At 40.5% G+C, this 16,028-nt stretch overlaps 1 protein-coding gene across 2 annotated transcripts in view; it reads left to right on the plus strand.

The window, feature by feature from the left end:
• The window catches only part of nlgn3a (neuroligin 3a), a 241,725-nt gene that overhangs the window by 148,775 nt on the left and 76,922 nt on the right, over nucleotides 1-16,028 (plus strand). The gene's annotated exons all lie outside the window — the stretch shown is intronic.

Consider the following 16,028-nt stretch of genomic DNA (forward strand, 5'->3'; position numbering starts at 1 on the left):
GCGATACTGGCCTTGAAAGTATTGATATCGTATCGAAAACAAAATAAGTGGTATCGCCCATCCCTTCACAGAAACTCAAAGGTCTTCACGACAACCCGTCAAAATAAAGGTTTTAGACTTGAAGAAACTTGAAGAAATTATAACAGAAATACATTACTATTGCACAGTAGAGTGTATTTCAAGTAATAATAGTAATAATAATAATAATAAATACAGTTTATTAAAACACAGAAATTTGAAGGTCTTCATTACAACACGCCATAATAAAAGTTCAATCTAACTTGAAGAAACTATTTTAAAAAATACATATGTATTACTATTGCACAGTATAATGTATAATAATATTAGTATAATAATCTTATAGTATCACTACTATTAATAATGTAATTTATTAACATTGTTTTTAAGGGAATATCACACAAATTTTTACATGTTTTAGTTTAAACAGTAAACTTGCCAAACATAAAAGGTATTATTACATTTTTATTTGATTACACTTTAAAAGATTAACTTAATTGTTAGTTTTATCAATTCATTTGATTACCACCCTTTGTAAAAAATAAATTTGTATTTGAAATTACAATGTTTTTATCTTCCATGTACCCCTGAGAGTATTATAAATCTATATAAAGGTCCAGTCATGAAAAGAAAAAAAGTACTGTGGAATTACCAAAATAACCTTTGAGGCAGATTTATGATAAAATAAAAATACAAATCTCTTTACTTTCTTTGTAATTACCTATAGTGAAACCAATAGTAATTTTATTGAGAAAGCTTTTTTTTTATTACTTTTTCCCTTAAGGTGAAATATACCCGCAGTTACAGAATGAACCTGTTGTTCAGAAGCAGTAATAGTCTCCTTCTTTTTTGAACATTATTCAACAAAATCTTATTAAACCCTGCAGGTGTCATAAAGGTCACTGGCAATGAAGTGCATTTTTAATTTGATCGAGCTAATTGGCTTGCTAAAACCTGACTTATTTTAAGTTCATTTTTATTTGAATGTGGTTGAATTTGGCATGGGTGGGTTGATAAATTTGTAATTATTCTGTCTTTTGACACCATTTTGACCCCCTGAGGCCGATTGCAAACATGAGAGGTGAGCCTTATCACATCGACAGGATAACCAAGCAATCACAGTTGTGTTGACACACCGGCTTTCACCCACATTAACCTGTTCCTCTTTCAAATTCAAAACATGCTTCAGGATCTCAGTGAGGAAAAACTTGATCCTTTGGGCTTGCTTGATTTTTTATTTTAATTTTTACTATTTGATCTAATATTTTGTTTTGTTTGTTTGTTATTTTCTCATCTGAGCTAAATTCATCCCTTTTTTATTATTATTTTGCACTGCCTCTCTCTCTCTCTCGCTCTCTGTAAGACTACATTGGCTTTTTGGTGTGAAAGTGAAACATGTCTTCAGGCTTGAAATACATTTGAACTCATATATAAACAGACATGCACACTAGTGTGCTGTTCCTTACACAGTGGTCAAGCTCATTTTCAAGAAGGAATGGTTTTTCTGTTTACTGTGTTTGCGTGACCCCATTTCAAGTAGCTGGTGAGCGCAACCCCATTCTGCAAAATGTCAGAAAAACAGGCTAAAACGTGTGCATCAAGAGCCTCTCTGTAAATTCACTGATCACATTTGACCTTTAGAAATGACAGAAACCTGGCAGTATCCGTTGTGTTGCGTTCCCTCTGAAATCAAACCTACAGAGCCAGTTTTATAGACGCCAGTAGCAGATATGTTATTGTTGCATGTGGAGTATCACAACAGCCTCCGATCGCTGGCCAGCACCGGCAGGTAAATGTCAGACCTGAGATCAGAGAACGGAAATGTGACTCTTTAACAGCATCACTGATTTCTGTGAAGAAAGAGCCACTGCCGATTGCGGATGTAGTTTTCACAGAGAATGGCCGAAGAAGACAGCTGAATCGAGATCTTTCATAAGCTTTTAAAGCTGCGCTGTCTTTGTCTCTCTTCAAAGTATACAGTGATAATTTGCATCAATGCTTTATCCTAATCATTTCATCATCTGATCACAGGAAGTGCTAAACACCCTGAGAAACTCCATCAGGTGAGAGTCTTCCTGCTACAACAGACAGTTTTCTCTCCGGTTATCCTCACACAAAAGACAGCTAAACTACTTCCTTAAACACAGTACAGATGTCATATTTAATTTTCAGTCCGGGCGGAAGAGTGACCTCTGACCCGACCAGTCCCGGCGCCACGGGTGGGCATTGGGGGGCCTGGCCCGCCCTGTGAGTCACTAGTGCCCGCCCTGGAGGAGCCTGTCTCCCTTCACGTCACGTCCCAACCACCAGTCCTTGCTTGTTTGCACAATATTTTTTATCAATAGGCTACTGTAATCAAAGTTATTTTTTTTATATACATAACTCCTGAATTAAAAAAAAAAAAATGTGTTTGGTCTGATTTAAAAAAAAAAAATTGGTGTGTCGATAGTGAGCGCGGAAATGCAAATGATAAGCGGTCTTATTAAGCGAGTCATTGAGTCATTCATTCAAACGATTTGTTCAAACGGCTGATTCATTAAGAATGAGACCGATGTCTATAGGCTTGTTCGACTTGAACCGGCGCTGCACAGATCGATCGGTGAATGTCATCAAAATACCGCGAGAGTGAATAGAGAGTAGACGGCTCCTTATGCTTTTGAATTGCTCTCGCGGTACTTTGATGTCGGTCTGGTCAGCGCCGGTTCAAGTCGAACAAGCCTAATGAATGGGTCATTGAATCTTTGACTCAACCGATTCGTTCAGAACGCTGAATCGTTCAAAACACGACTGAGTGTTGCTGTGAGATGTGATCTTTGTTTGGATTGGAACTATTTTCGTTGTTAAAATAGAACAAAAACAGTCTTTGCCTAAAATGTAAGTGACTTAATATGAATTACTTGTTTATTGAACTGTCATATGAAATCAGTGTCACGTTTTAAATCGTGATGGTGTTCAGCACTCTTGGTCGTGTGCTGTTGCTGAACTGTATCATATTATAAATATAAAAACTCCACATTTAGAATTTTTCCGCAGTATGTTAACTGAGTTTCTTTGTGTGTGTTCATAGACTGTTATAAAACTGCGCTCATTTGTTTCGATTTCTCCTCGAGAGGCTGCGCGAGCCTCAACAGCGCGACCTTGTTGAGGTCCTTGCACACTGAGTCAGAAACTTTCGTATACGTATTTTCGCATTCGTCATTCGGTGGCTCTGAATTGTCAAAACACCTCTCAAAATACTTGCCACGGATGCGGAAAACGCAGAAAATTCAACCCGATCCGATTTTTTTTATGACGGACGAAAGTTCCGGAGGCAGTGTGTAAACGTGATTGACACAACGTGGGGTCGTATATATGGTAACTTTATAATAACGTTCAGTTGTAAGTCATTTATAAGTGGTTAGTTAATGATGAACTAATCATTTACAGAACATTCATAAATGATTAACAAGTGATATACTAACATTTTATGTATGTTTTGTAAATTCTGTTACAAGTCATTTACAAGTGATTCGTAAATGATTAACTAATCATTTACGAAACATGACTATGCGTTCATAAATGATTAATTAGTGATATGTTAATTATTTTATGTATGTTTTGTAGATTCAGTTAAGTCATTTACATTTGATTAGTTAATGATTAACTAATCATTTACAAAACATGAATATGCGTTTCATAAATGTTTCATAATGAGCCACCACAGTCATTTAAAAAAAAAAAAATAAAATAACACAGAGTGAAAATAAAGTGTCATTTTGAGGTTATGGAAACAACAGTTACAGTGAATGATACACAATACCAACATAAACTGTTAATTAAACATGGAAACTGCTCCTGAATAGCAAGCACATCCTTCCCAGCTAACACACGACGTACCAGTTATGTGATTTATTGGTACTTTTCTTTTATTTCATGACTTACTAATTGACAACGTAATGACGTCGACACTGCATGCTCATATTGCGCTTTAGTGAAGTGACATACAGCACGCGCCGCCGCTTTTGCGCGTGCAATTGAAGAGTGCGCGATACTAGCGCAGTTTAACGCCTGACAGGACAGGAAAGTTCGTTTTTCTGAGGTGAGAGACTTTTATTACGTAACAAGTTATGAAAATAACGATAGAACAGTGACACTGACCACATGTCATCTGACCACAGATACTGCATTGGGACACCAGGTTTTTCTCAGGCACTCTGACAAGTGTCAACAGATTTCACGCATGTCTTTCAAAATAAAAGTCTCCCATCAGAAAAAAATTTTCTTGAACGTTTTTTTGATGTTGTTTCTTTGCACACTCCTCGGCCCACTCAGAACTATTTTGGGTTTCAACCCACCAGTTGAGAAACACTGTCCTACATCATGCGTCAGGTCAGAGGTCACTCTTCCACAGGAACTAGACTCGCGTACGGCCGTTACCGGAAGCCAGTGATTGTAGTTTATAAAGATTTAAATATGAATATTTTTCTCACAAAAACACATGGCTTTGCTTCAGAAGGCCTTTATTAGAGACTTCTATTAGAGTATGGATTACTTTTATGATGGATGGATACACTTTTTGGGGGGGCTTCAAAATCTCAGGTAACATTCACTCCCATTGGAAGAGCCAGGATATTTTTTAATATAACTCTGATTGTGTTTGGTTGAAAAAAGGAAATCATATACCTAGGATGGCTTGAGGGTGAGTAAATCATGGTTATTTTCATTTTTGCGTGAACTATCCCTTTAACCCACCCTTGAACCTAACCATACCACCAAACCCGTCCCTAGTCTTATCTGTATCACCTCCATAGCAAAAGAAGTGTTTTACAATACAACATTAACACAATTAACACAGTACACTGAACCTAACAATTATTATTGTTATTATTTATATAAGTACATAGATAAGTACATAGAAGTTAAAGAGCCCTAATATAAAGCAGGACCCAATTTTGATGACATTCGTATTAATATTTAAATGTTTTTAAAGTGTCATTAACGTAAAATACTAAAATCAGCTATTCTATTTACAATTGTGTTTTGACAATTAAGTTGAATAATTGAATAACTGATGACAAACAAAGCAGAATCCCAGAGATTCATTTTAAAGGTAAATTTATTCTAATTCTTCTATACAGGCACATGAATAAATACATATTTAATTGCCTGTATTTTAATTGAAAATATGTCGTAATAGCTATTCTATGAATACAAATTGAACGATTTCACTCAATTAGCCTATGGGTTTTAATGAATAGCAAAGATGTCTCAAATGTACATCCTGAATAATAACCCCATGAATTACAATAAGTATTACATTTGAAAATAACACCAGTTGTATTGATTTGCCAGTCCCGGGGGCCCATCTTACCCCAAGGGTCTAATTATCTTTATACTTCAAAATAAAAACAATATGTTTTACTCCATAAATCTACAAATATTCATCAATCCACCAAATTAGTTTAACTGACTTAAATATTACAAGTGTTGATATTCAGATGAAATGAATAAAAAATTAATAAGAGCATAGCCATTCATTCATGTGGTGAGACGAGATTTTGTGGCTTATATGATCAAGAGAAAAACTTAAGGTGTGGCATTTTAGTTCAAATCTTAGCAGCTATAAAAGGTAGTGCAGCAAAAAAAAAGATCATATTGAGGATGGAAAGAACATTTTTGGGTCTCTAACATTATAAAAGTATCTTGTGTTACTTTAAAGGGGTTATAATGTGCGCATCAAAAAAACTGTATCATTGCTTTTTAGTTTTAACCACTAGACTGAAGCATTTCTATTTCAGTTCAATGAAGTTTAAAATCCCTACCCAAACCAGAGGACCCAGTGCGGACTCAGCAGAGCGTGAAGTATTCTCAGTCACTGCAATATGTCAGACCCCCAACTACTGACCGCATGTTGAGGAACTCTGAGAGATGATCGATAGGTCTTAAAGCCGCTGCCCGTGGCCACATGTAGATGCTACTTACATCCAGCGCAGTGAGAGCAACACTGAAAGTGCAAGTAATGGATGGACGGGTAGTGTATAAAGTATAAAAAATAGCCATTTGTCCCAGAGGGAATGCATATCCAGCTCTCCTTCAAGAGAAATGGAGAAGTGACGAATTGCCGCCCATAGGAGTGTAGTTTATTCTGGGTCTGGAGGCATCAGTCGGGCACCTGAAGCAGCGAGACAGGTCTATAAAGTATAATGCCTGGTGATTTGAGCACTGACAAGAGAAAAACTAAAAACACGAGGAAATGTGAAAGAGGATAAAAAGTGTGTAATACATAATGCAAAGCCAACAAACTATAAACATACTGTAGGTTCTCCTCTCGTTCATTTCTCTGTAGCACTAGAGAATGTCATAAACATACATTTTATTATTCTTATTTTTTGGTAATGGGGACATGTAACTCAACCAGTGTTCGGCAGATAATGCCAATCGTATTTTGAATGCAACTTCCAAAAAAAAAAAAAAGTAAAAAGTGTGTCTAAAATGCATGAAAAAGCATGAGCATTTTGTATGAAATTCATTTGACTTGTCTCAAAGCATTTATTATTGAAATGCCAAAGCTGTTAAAAACAGCTAGACGTTAAAAAGGTTTTTTTATTTTTCGTTGAACACCCAAATTAGCCCCAAAGTGCTTCAGAGGATCGGCGGCCATTTCCTGGGCTTTTTCTCTGGCTGTGTTCTTTGGTTTTCTGTGCCTCGGGTCAGAGACCTTTCACTGGTTCAACATGTTGATAATCTGTCCTCAAAAACATCTCAGGAGCACAAAACACAATCCTCTACTCATGTCAAAATTGATATTGTAGGATACTGTGTTTGTCAGACAGTTAATTACAGTATACTTCATCTTGAAAGATATTAAAGCTAATACCTGTCACTTAGATTTGTCCATGTGCTATATCGAATGCTATTGGCCAATACAATTTGTATCTCAGAACAAACTCTTGTATCATCTTTATTTACAGTATGAAATCTCAATAGCCGCATTCGCCGTTTGACTGATATATGAGGGTGCTTTCATACTTTGATTGTTTTCAGACTATCTTTCTGGTTCCGGACCCCAGATCGTTTAACATTGGCAGCTGATATCCACTGTTTCTAAGCAACAACGACACAGGAGAAAGCGGGAAAATGCGTAGCGTTGCTCATCTCACTTTTATACTTCACATGTCTTTTTGCTGTGAAATCTATATAAAGAAGAATGACTTTGATATTGTTAGTAATGTTTCAAGATTTACACTTGCTGGACTGAAGCAACTCAGGTTTAGTTGATTATCCAGACATCATTCTTTAGAAAAACCATGAGCATCAAATATGATCATCAGGCTTTTGAGGAAGGTTTATTTGTTCATCTCTCAATCATCACTGTATCGCATTGCATTATAGGTTTTAAAACTACAGCGCTTTGATCATAAAACTAAGCATTTAAATATCATCTTACTCAGACATATTAGAGTGACGACTGATATTTATATGCATTTTATGTAAGAAGTCTGCTATACTGTTATAAAGAGCTTTGTCTGTATAAATATCAGCATCTGCACTAAATTTCATATTTTTGCTCAGTTTGAGCCTCTGAATAAAATTGAGCTGTTTTTTCCTCCATATTCTGAGTATATCAGATTATATTAGCCATAAACAATATTCATCGGGAGCAAATTAATGGAGTGAGTGAGGAGAGGATTGTGTACCACTCGCTGTCAGAGAGAGAGAGAGAGAGAGAGAGAGAGAGATGCTGGTATCCTATTCTGCGGAAAATAACTATTGGAAGCATTTCAGATATTTCAGTATCGGAAAATCTATATTTTTGACAACATAACATTGCACTTAGTTTATTGTTTCAGTTACCTTTTTAAAATACTACAATTGAAAAATGTCTATAAAATTCAACCCGCAAAAGTGGCTAATAGTGACTGTGTTACACGGCAATGAAATACACAAGCATTTGGCGTGTGTTAATCCAAGCCCTGATCATTTCCCTCTGATTTTAGGGAGAAGTAATGGATAGGGTTGGGTTTAGGGGCAGGACTACATTTTTGTACAGGAATGTTATTCCAGGATCAACACAATACAGGAACATGTCTTACTTGGTAAAATCATGGTGACCGCTGATACTCCCCATCATGCCTAAGAATGCCGCTCAACCATGGTAAAATCACAGTAAATCAAAAACACTGTGGCTTATTGCCTTATTTATTGCCACAGGATCACTCTCTCACAACATACACCACACTAGACTTTCTGCATGAACTTCCCCCTGGAGCAGCAATCCAGCTAATCAATACGTTGCAGGTTAAACCATCACCATCATATTTGTATGGTTCTCTCCGTGTCATTCCTCTCTCTTTGACTCATACTGCAAATTCACTGCTGTCTTCGTTCTGAGAGCTGCACTGCGCCGCTTTCTTTCTTCCTCTGAGGCGATACCTACCCTTTCCTCCATCATTTCGCAGCCTCCTCCCTCGCACTCGCACTCCTTCGCTCTTTTCCTTGGTCCTTTGAGACCGTGCCTCTCTCCGGCCCCGTGAAAAGCAGCCATTATAGTTGTATGCATGGCGGTCTGAGTTGGCTCTCGTCGGCGCCCACCTGCACAGGAAGCCCGAACACAAAGAGCGTGACAGCTGAGCGCTCGACCCCAACACCCCCCCCACCGGCCTCCTCTGCATCGGCCCTCGTGTCAACCAGCTCTTTGTCTCTGCATCTGATAACATCAAACATGATTGAAATAAACTCCTGTTTCCACATGCTGCCTGAGAATCGGTGCCAATCAGCCTCCGAAATGACCGTCTCACTCTCTCTCTCTAACAGCTCCAGGTCTTTGGTGCGAGCTTAACACCTCTCCTGCACCTTGCGAATGCTTTGCTTATTTAAGACTTCATTAACAGCCGAGGTACATGCAGTTAGCAATGGAAACTCTCCACAGATCCGGCCAGTTATTCAAATCACATAACTGTTTAATATCTGAGAGTTTCTCTGCAGCGCTGACCGTTTGCTGTTAGCAACTGCTAGGATGTGTGATGTTCATATTACCTGGATGGCCTACTACATTTGCCAAAGTGTGAAGCACACAACCAGAGCGTACTGCGCTGGGTAATGTATCCCACAATGACCCTAGTGACAAATAAATTGGAAGTCATGTCAGCTATGATTTTTAACATCACTTATTTTCACTCATCAGACTGCAGAAAGTCGTTTTCACACAAAATCGATAAAAACAAAAATGCAAAATAAGCATTTTTATTTCCCAAGTGATGATAACTGAATACCACTCATATGCAATGCAGAGAGGTCATGTGATGACAGTGTAGTGTACTACTCTTTGACATGTTTATTGTTGCATAAACCTACTGTTTTATTTCACTTTTTTAAATATAGTCAGTATCCACCTTATTTTGCAAACACAGAAAAATGTAGCTGTATTATTATAGGAAAATTTGATAGTATTACTGTATATAGGGTGATAAAGGCTATGTCGATTAGCATTGCATTATAAATATACCTTTTTTTCTTATGAAAATACCTGAGATGTCAAGAAGAACAAAGATAAACCATATATTTATTGTCTTCATGTTTGATCAGTCAAAACGTTTCTACCGTAATATCTGGATGCATTTGTCCATATAAGGGATTTCCTGGAACGTCATAAGCTTCATGACTTCTCTGAGACTCACTTCTGGACTTTCTGCGTGTGTACTCAATAATGCTGACACAACCTATTTTGGGTAAAAATAGGAAAAAGCATAGGCTTCTCTCTAAAGGAATTTTAAAGGGGTCCTATTATGCCCTTTTAGAAGTCTTGGTTTTGTTTCTGGGCTGTACTCGAATATGTTTTCATCCTTGATTGTTCAAAAAATTCATTATTTTTCACCTATTTTTCCATTATTACAGCTCCTCTCTCCCGGGTGAACGCGCTGTTTCGATGAAGCCCCTCCTTCAGAAAATCCCCTACTGTGATTGGTTAGCTGGCCCGGTGTGCTTTGATTGACACAGGAAATATTGTTCGGGAAATGTCCCACCCTTCATAACAGTGAGCTCTACTCAATCTGGTGTAAATAGCGGCAACTTCAAACCAATGCAAGGCTGATTTAGACTTAATAATAATAATAATAATGTTAACAAACTAGAGGATCGTTCAGAACGGATTTCATTCACGGACTATGCAAGCACGACCTTCACAGGATGTTTCAGAGTGGTATGTTTTTTTTTTTTTTTTTCGTTTTTGTAATTTTCTTAGACACTTTAGTTTAGATACAATGTTATACACCATTTAATTGTGATATTTGTTGGAAAACTATGGTAATTCAAACCGTAATCAACACCTTTTTTGTGTATTCCATGGGCGCGGATTATTTAAATGAGGAACATTGTGACTTCATAAGATCCAGAAAAATCGCGTTGTATTCCAAACGAGACGTTCGTTGTAGTTGAAAAGTGGATTCTGTTAATTAAAATATCTCCCTTTGGAGTGGACTTTGAGCTTTGTAACCTTGCAGATCTTTTTTTATGCTCAAACAGCAACATTACACACTAACTAAAGCTGGAAAAGTGAAAAAGCATAATAGGACCCCTTTTAGTAAACGTATGCGAATCCATGCGTTTTTTTTCTCCAGCGTAAAGAAGTGTACAGGATTTTTTTTCTCTCTCTCTCTCAAAGGGAGGCATAAGGTTTCCTGACAAAAATTAAGAGATTACCATCACAGACTCTAATGATTTAATTTAGGAAAATGAAGCAGTATGTTTAAGTGCTCAACCAAAACGGATGGATATTGTTTGGATTGTGATTAGTGATATTGGGCTATATAAACAAAACTGAATTAATAAGCAAGAGGTGTGTGTTATGTTCCTGCAGTCTGCCAGTTTTAGCAAGTAAAGCTTAAGGTTTGCATTTTTTGTGCCCTGTATGGAACATTAATGTCCTGTTTCAGTCACACGCCTGTTTGACTCTTTCCCTTCCAATTTTCCGGCTTTCCGTGTTTTCACTGTTACAGTAATAGGGGACGCTTTTATGTAACTTCTTAAAAGGGACTAAATCTGAAACTTACCCACATTCAAGTGTTGATCAAAAAGAATGCATGTTTAGAAAGTCATACAACAAAATATTCTGTGGGCCATGAACATTTTGCAAAAATGAAAAAAAAAAAAAAAATGCTGTGGCTGGCAACTTTTTCTTTCTTTCTTTTTTAAACGCTGCCAGGGAAAGAGTTAAGAGGTGAACTGCACTATTTGTGCTTGTTTTCAGAGCTGGTAACAGACTCATGGTACTGTATGTACACTTTGCAAGGAATACATATTGTCCGTATGCATAAAATACTTGGGATGATTTTGTTTACCAAAATGTGCAGTACAACCAGATCACACAGCATGGGATACTGTATCGCAAAATTCAATGCACTCAACTTGAACTTCCACTTTGATGAATGAACTCCAAGCGTTTTAAAATGATTATCTCTTTCTTGACACTTTATTGATTGTTCTGCACAAGGCATTTTTACACAAAATTGCTTTAAAATGACAAAATAAACGTATCCATGTCTGCAATGATAGCTCAATGAATTAAATATTCACCATTATGATACCACTGTTTGAAATGTAGCAAATTGCATAGTGCTCATGCTTTACATACCAAGTCTGCATCACAGTCATATCCCATTACAAACATTGCATGTCTGTGTATCAAGCTTCTTTCTCTTCTCTTTGTATTGGTTTCACTGTGTCTAAGGTTTGGGACCAGTTTTATTTGCATTTCCACGTAAATCTGCCAAATATTCCGGATAATAGACATTCAGTTTGCATATTCAAATCATGCATTTTACTCCCCGAACCACTAACATTTCTTTGCCTGAACTTTTGTAATGTGCTGAATAGTTGCACATTGGCGTCAGGTACGAAATTTGCAGAAGATTGGTATCCTTTAAAGTTTTCCTTCTATAGTACTTTTTTATAGCAATGCATTGTGTAACCCAACAATAGCCTTAATCATATTGTGTTGTAGAAATTAAATTCACGTCAGACTCTGTTGTTTGGCCTGCTCTCCAACTAGTGCTGTTGAAATTACCCATCCGTGTTTCTATCAGCCCATCTCACTCAAGAGCCCTTCAGGCCTCTCACCTGCACAAGAAAGACCATTGTCTGCTCTTTCTATCATTCCCTTTGATTTCAAAATATTCGTACGCATGATAAGCAGCTTGTTTCCCCTGAACATCTTGCAGCCTGACGAAAATAATTAGAGATGAAGAAAAGAAAAATCAGGGACAGCAGAGAGTTTTTCCTTCCGCTCTAGCCAAATCAAAACCAATCCAATTTATTGAGCTGTGGGTGTGTTTGGTGCACATGGTACTCTAAAATGTGGCTCGGAGAGAAGCTCTCATGTGCAGTGACATTGGGGAGCATGTACCATCTGGAGCATTAGGCGTTGAGGAACACTGCCACTGGAGTGCACAGCGACGGACAGTTGCTTTCATAGCGTGCCGGCATCACTCAGCCTGAAACGACTGCCTTATCTGTAAAACGGGATGAAAAATGCACTGCCTGAGCATGGTTAAATCCCAACTGGGAGGAACATTCATGTTAAAGAGTGAAATCTGTAAAAAAAAAAAAAAAAAAAAAAAACGCCTAGCACTCAGGTTGTTTGGGGAGAAAAAAACGGAAATCTTTAATCTTCACTCCTGCAGAGTTGCAGAGATTTTGATTTTCAGAGAACGCAAATGGTTTCATTTAAATATATGGATTGTTTCAGTGCAGTAGGCTTAGCGACAACCTTTCAGAATAAATAATGTGACAGAGATGAAAGTGGATGACATTTGCTAAAACTAAATTTGTTCTTTCTCTTCCATTTCGTGCTGGTATTTTTTTTTTTTGTTGTTGTTGTTGTTGTTGTTGTTGTTGTTGTTGTTTTTTGTTTTTTGCTTTTTTTGTGGCAAACAATGTAACATATAGTGGCAAGCTTCATCACAGTGTGTCAAACTGCCTGGAGATAAATGTGCTTACATACTCTTTACCAGACTTTATTGTTCCTTGGTTATATGATTGCTAGTCTCAGATCAGCATAAAAGGTCCACGTTCCACCTTATTCTGGCCAAAAATCGCCCATTTAGACAGGAATCAGCTGTCTGAATCCCGCTTGGAGCGGTGAAGTGAGTAGAACTGGAGGGATTACATAAAGCAGTCACAGTTTATGTTTTTATGGGATTTTTTTAAATTCCTTTTTGACTGTCAAAATGCCTTTCTGAAAATCTGGATGGATGGATGGATGGATGGAAACTGGTTCAAGGAGATTTTCTTAAGTTCACTTAGGGCATGTCCGAATCCACTTTTGCTAGTTTAATGATGGGAAAAATGGTTGGCGGTCTAAAAGGGTTGTCTCTATTCTCTTAATGAGTAATGGGTGTGTTTTGGGATTTACTGTACATGCGTTAAACCAATCAGAGTCTCATCTCCCATTCCCTTTAAATGGCAGTTGCACCATGGCAGATTCGCTATTTACATGGCGAAATTTGATAGTGGAAAGACTGAACGCGTCTCCAGAGAGGAAACAGATCTGCTCGTGTGCGAGGTAAAAGTGCGCAAGAAGACCATCTACGGCAGGGGTCCCCAACCCCCGGGGACATTTGGTCCGTGGTCCGCGGTCCCTGGGACATTTGGTACCGGGCCGCACAGAAAGAATAAATAACTTACCGTATTTTACGGACTATAAGTCGCTCTGGAGAATAAGTCGCATCAGTCAAAAAATGCATCATGAAGAGGAAAAAAACATATATAGCCTAAGTCGCACTGGACTATAAGTCGCATTTATTTAGAAATTTATTTCACAAAAAAAAAAAAAAAAAAAAAATGTTACAGACGGGACAGTTCTCTTACGAGAGTTCTCTCGTACTGCGTTTTGCTAAAACGCTATGGGAAAAGTCTCTTTTCGCGAAAACACTGAAGCAAAAAATTATCCTTAATTTTCATATATGTAAAACGCGTTGCGGCAGCAGCAGACAGCTGAAGCAAGACGGCTTGTCTGCTCATTGGCTGCTCTGCGGCAACTGCATAAGCCTATCGAGCGCAGGCTGATGCAACATCAGGCCAATGAGGGCGCTTCGCGCCCTTCTCGTCACTTCCCGCCGAAACGGGCGTGGCTTATCCCTATAAAAGGAGCTCGAAAAGGCTGATTCACTCAATTTTTGTTCTCTTCAGCGGAGCACACGCATCGCTGGATCACGGAAGCAAGCGTCGTCGAAGTGAGCATCTCAGCGGGACGTGCCCTCGAAGCTGCTGGCCAACGCCGCCTTCTACAGCCGTACCTACTGCGCTTTCCGACGCATCATATCCTTTCATTATTGCTCTGTTTTTCTGTGTGTGCGTGTGGTGTTTCAGTACACTCACCCCCTAAAAGAGCTGCGTCTTTTTCAAGATGCCTTCTTGCGGCTCGTGCAGAGCCCCACTCGCCGAGGGAGACAACCACCTCATCTGTGTTTCCTGCCTCGGTGAAGACCATGCAGCGCTCGCGCTCGCTGACGGCGGCTGCCCTCACTGCGAGCTTTTGCCGATGGTGGCTCTGAGGACCCGCCTGGCATCCTTCGCGAAGCCTGCATTCACCGCCGCGATGCCGCGCCGGAAGAAACGGCGCTCGCAGCGGATCCCGGAACCCGCTCCAGCCCGACTTAGCTCGCCGGTTCGCCCGCTAGCTTCACCGGCCTCGCTCGAATCACTCCCCGATGCTCAGCGCCCGCAGTCTGCCGCCGCTTCATCTGAGGGAGCCGTTTCAGAGGCCGCGTCGGCGGATAAGGATTCCTGTTCTCTCCTGGCTTCGGACAGCGAGGATTGGGCGGTCTCTGAGGATCCCGCGCCTCCTGCCCAAAAGCCCTCGGTGAGAGCCAGCATCGAGACGGAGCTCATGCGGATACTCGCGCTGGCCGCGACGAGCCTCGGCCTCGAGTGGTCTGCACCGGAGCCCCCCTCTCGCACCCGGCTAGATGGTAGCTTCCTCCCCGGTGAGCGCTCTTCTCCAGAATCAAAGCCCGCTCCTTTTCTTCCTGAGCTACATGAAGAAGTTGCGAAGGCCTGGAACGCGCCCTACTCTGCGCGGACGCGCTCATCTGTGTCGCCTGCATTTTCCTCGCTGGATAATGCCAAAGACCGAGGCTACCTCTCTCTGCCGCCGGTGGAACAGGCGATAGCGACACACCTTTGCCCGCCCTCTGCTGGACGGCGGACTAAAGCGGTGTTGCCTTCGAAAGCCTGCCGCATGACGTCATCACTGCTCGCGAGAATTTTCTCCTCTGCTGGGCAAGCAGCGTCAGCGTTACACACCATGGCTACCTTACAGATCTTCCAGGGAGATCTCCTCCGTAAGTTGGATGAGATGGGACCTGATGCTGTCTGTTTGGCGGATCTAAGGAGTGCTTCGGACCTTACGCTCCGAGCTACCAAGGCTGCCGCGCAAGCAATGGGACGGTGTATGGCTTCCGCTACTGTCGCTGAAAGGCACTTGTGGCTAACGCTCACGGAGATGGCGGATTCCGAGCGCACAGCGTTTCTCGATGCCCCGCTGTCTTCCGCTGGCCTCTTCGGTTCTTCTCTCTCCGAGTTCGTGGAGAGATTTACCGAGGCCCAGAAAACGTCCCAAGCCTTCAAGCACTTCCTTCCGAAGCGCTCTGGTTCGGCGGCGAGTCGTGGAAGACGGACCCCGCGGAGCTCTCAGCCTCAGCCCCCGACTTCGGCCTCATCTTCGCAGCAGCCGCAACAGCGCAGCGCGAGACCCCGCTCTCGATCAGCCGCCCGGCGCCCTGCCGGGCCGCGACCGAGGATTGTGGTGAAACCTGAGGTTCCGAAGAAATCCTAGCACCACTAGGAAAGCGCAGGTGTGTGAGTCCCGTTGCGGCCGGCCTCTCACCCAAGCGCCTCGCTGTTTCAGCCCCAAGATTCGCGGCTGTTCCAGTGCTATCTGCAGAGCGCAAGCCTGTTCTTCTGCCCGCTTGCCTGCACACAAAAGCCGTTTTCACGGCTACCCAGATATATCCCAAAACGAGTGTGATTTCTGG

Source organism: Scardinius erythrophthalmus, assembly GCF_964197995.2.
Source record: "Scardinius erythrophthalmus genome assembly, chromosome: 13".
NCBI classification, from domain to species: Eukaryota; Metazoa; Chordata; class Actinopteri; order Cypriniformes; family Leuciscidae; genus Scardinius; species Scardinius erythrophthalmus.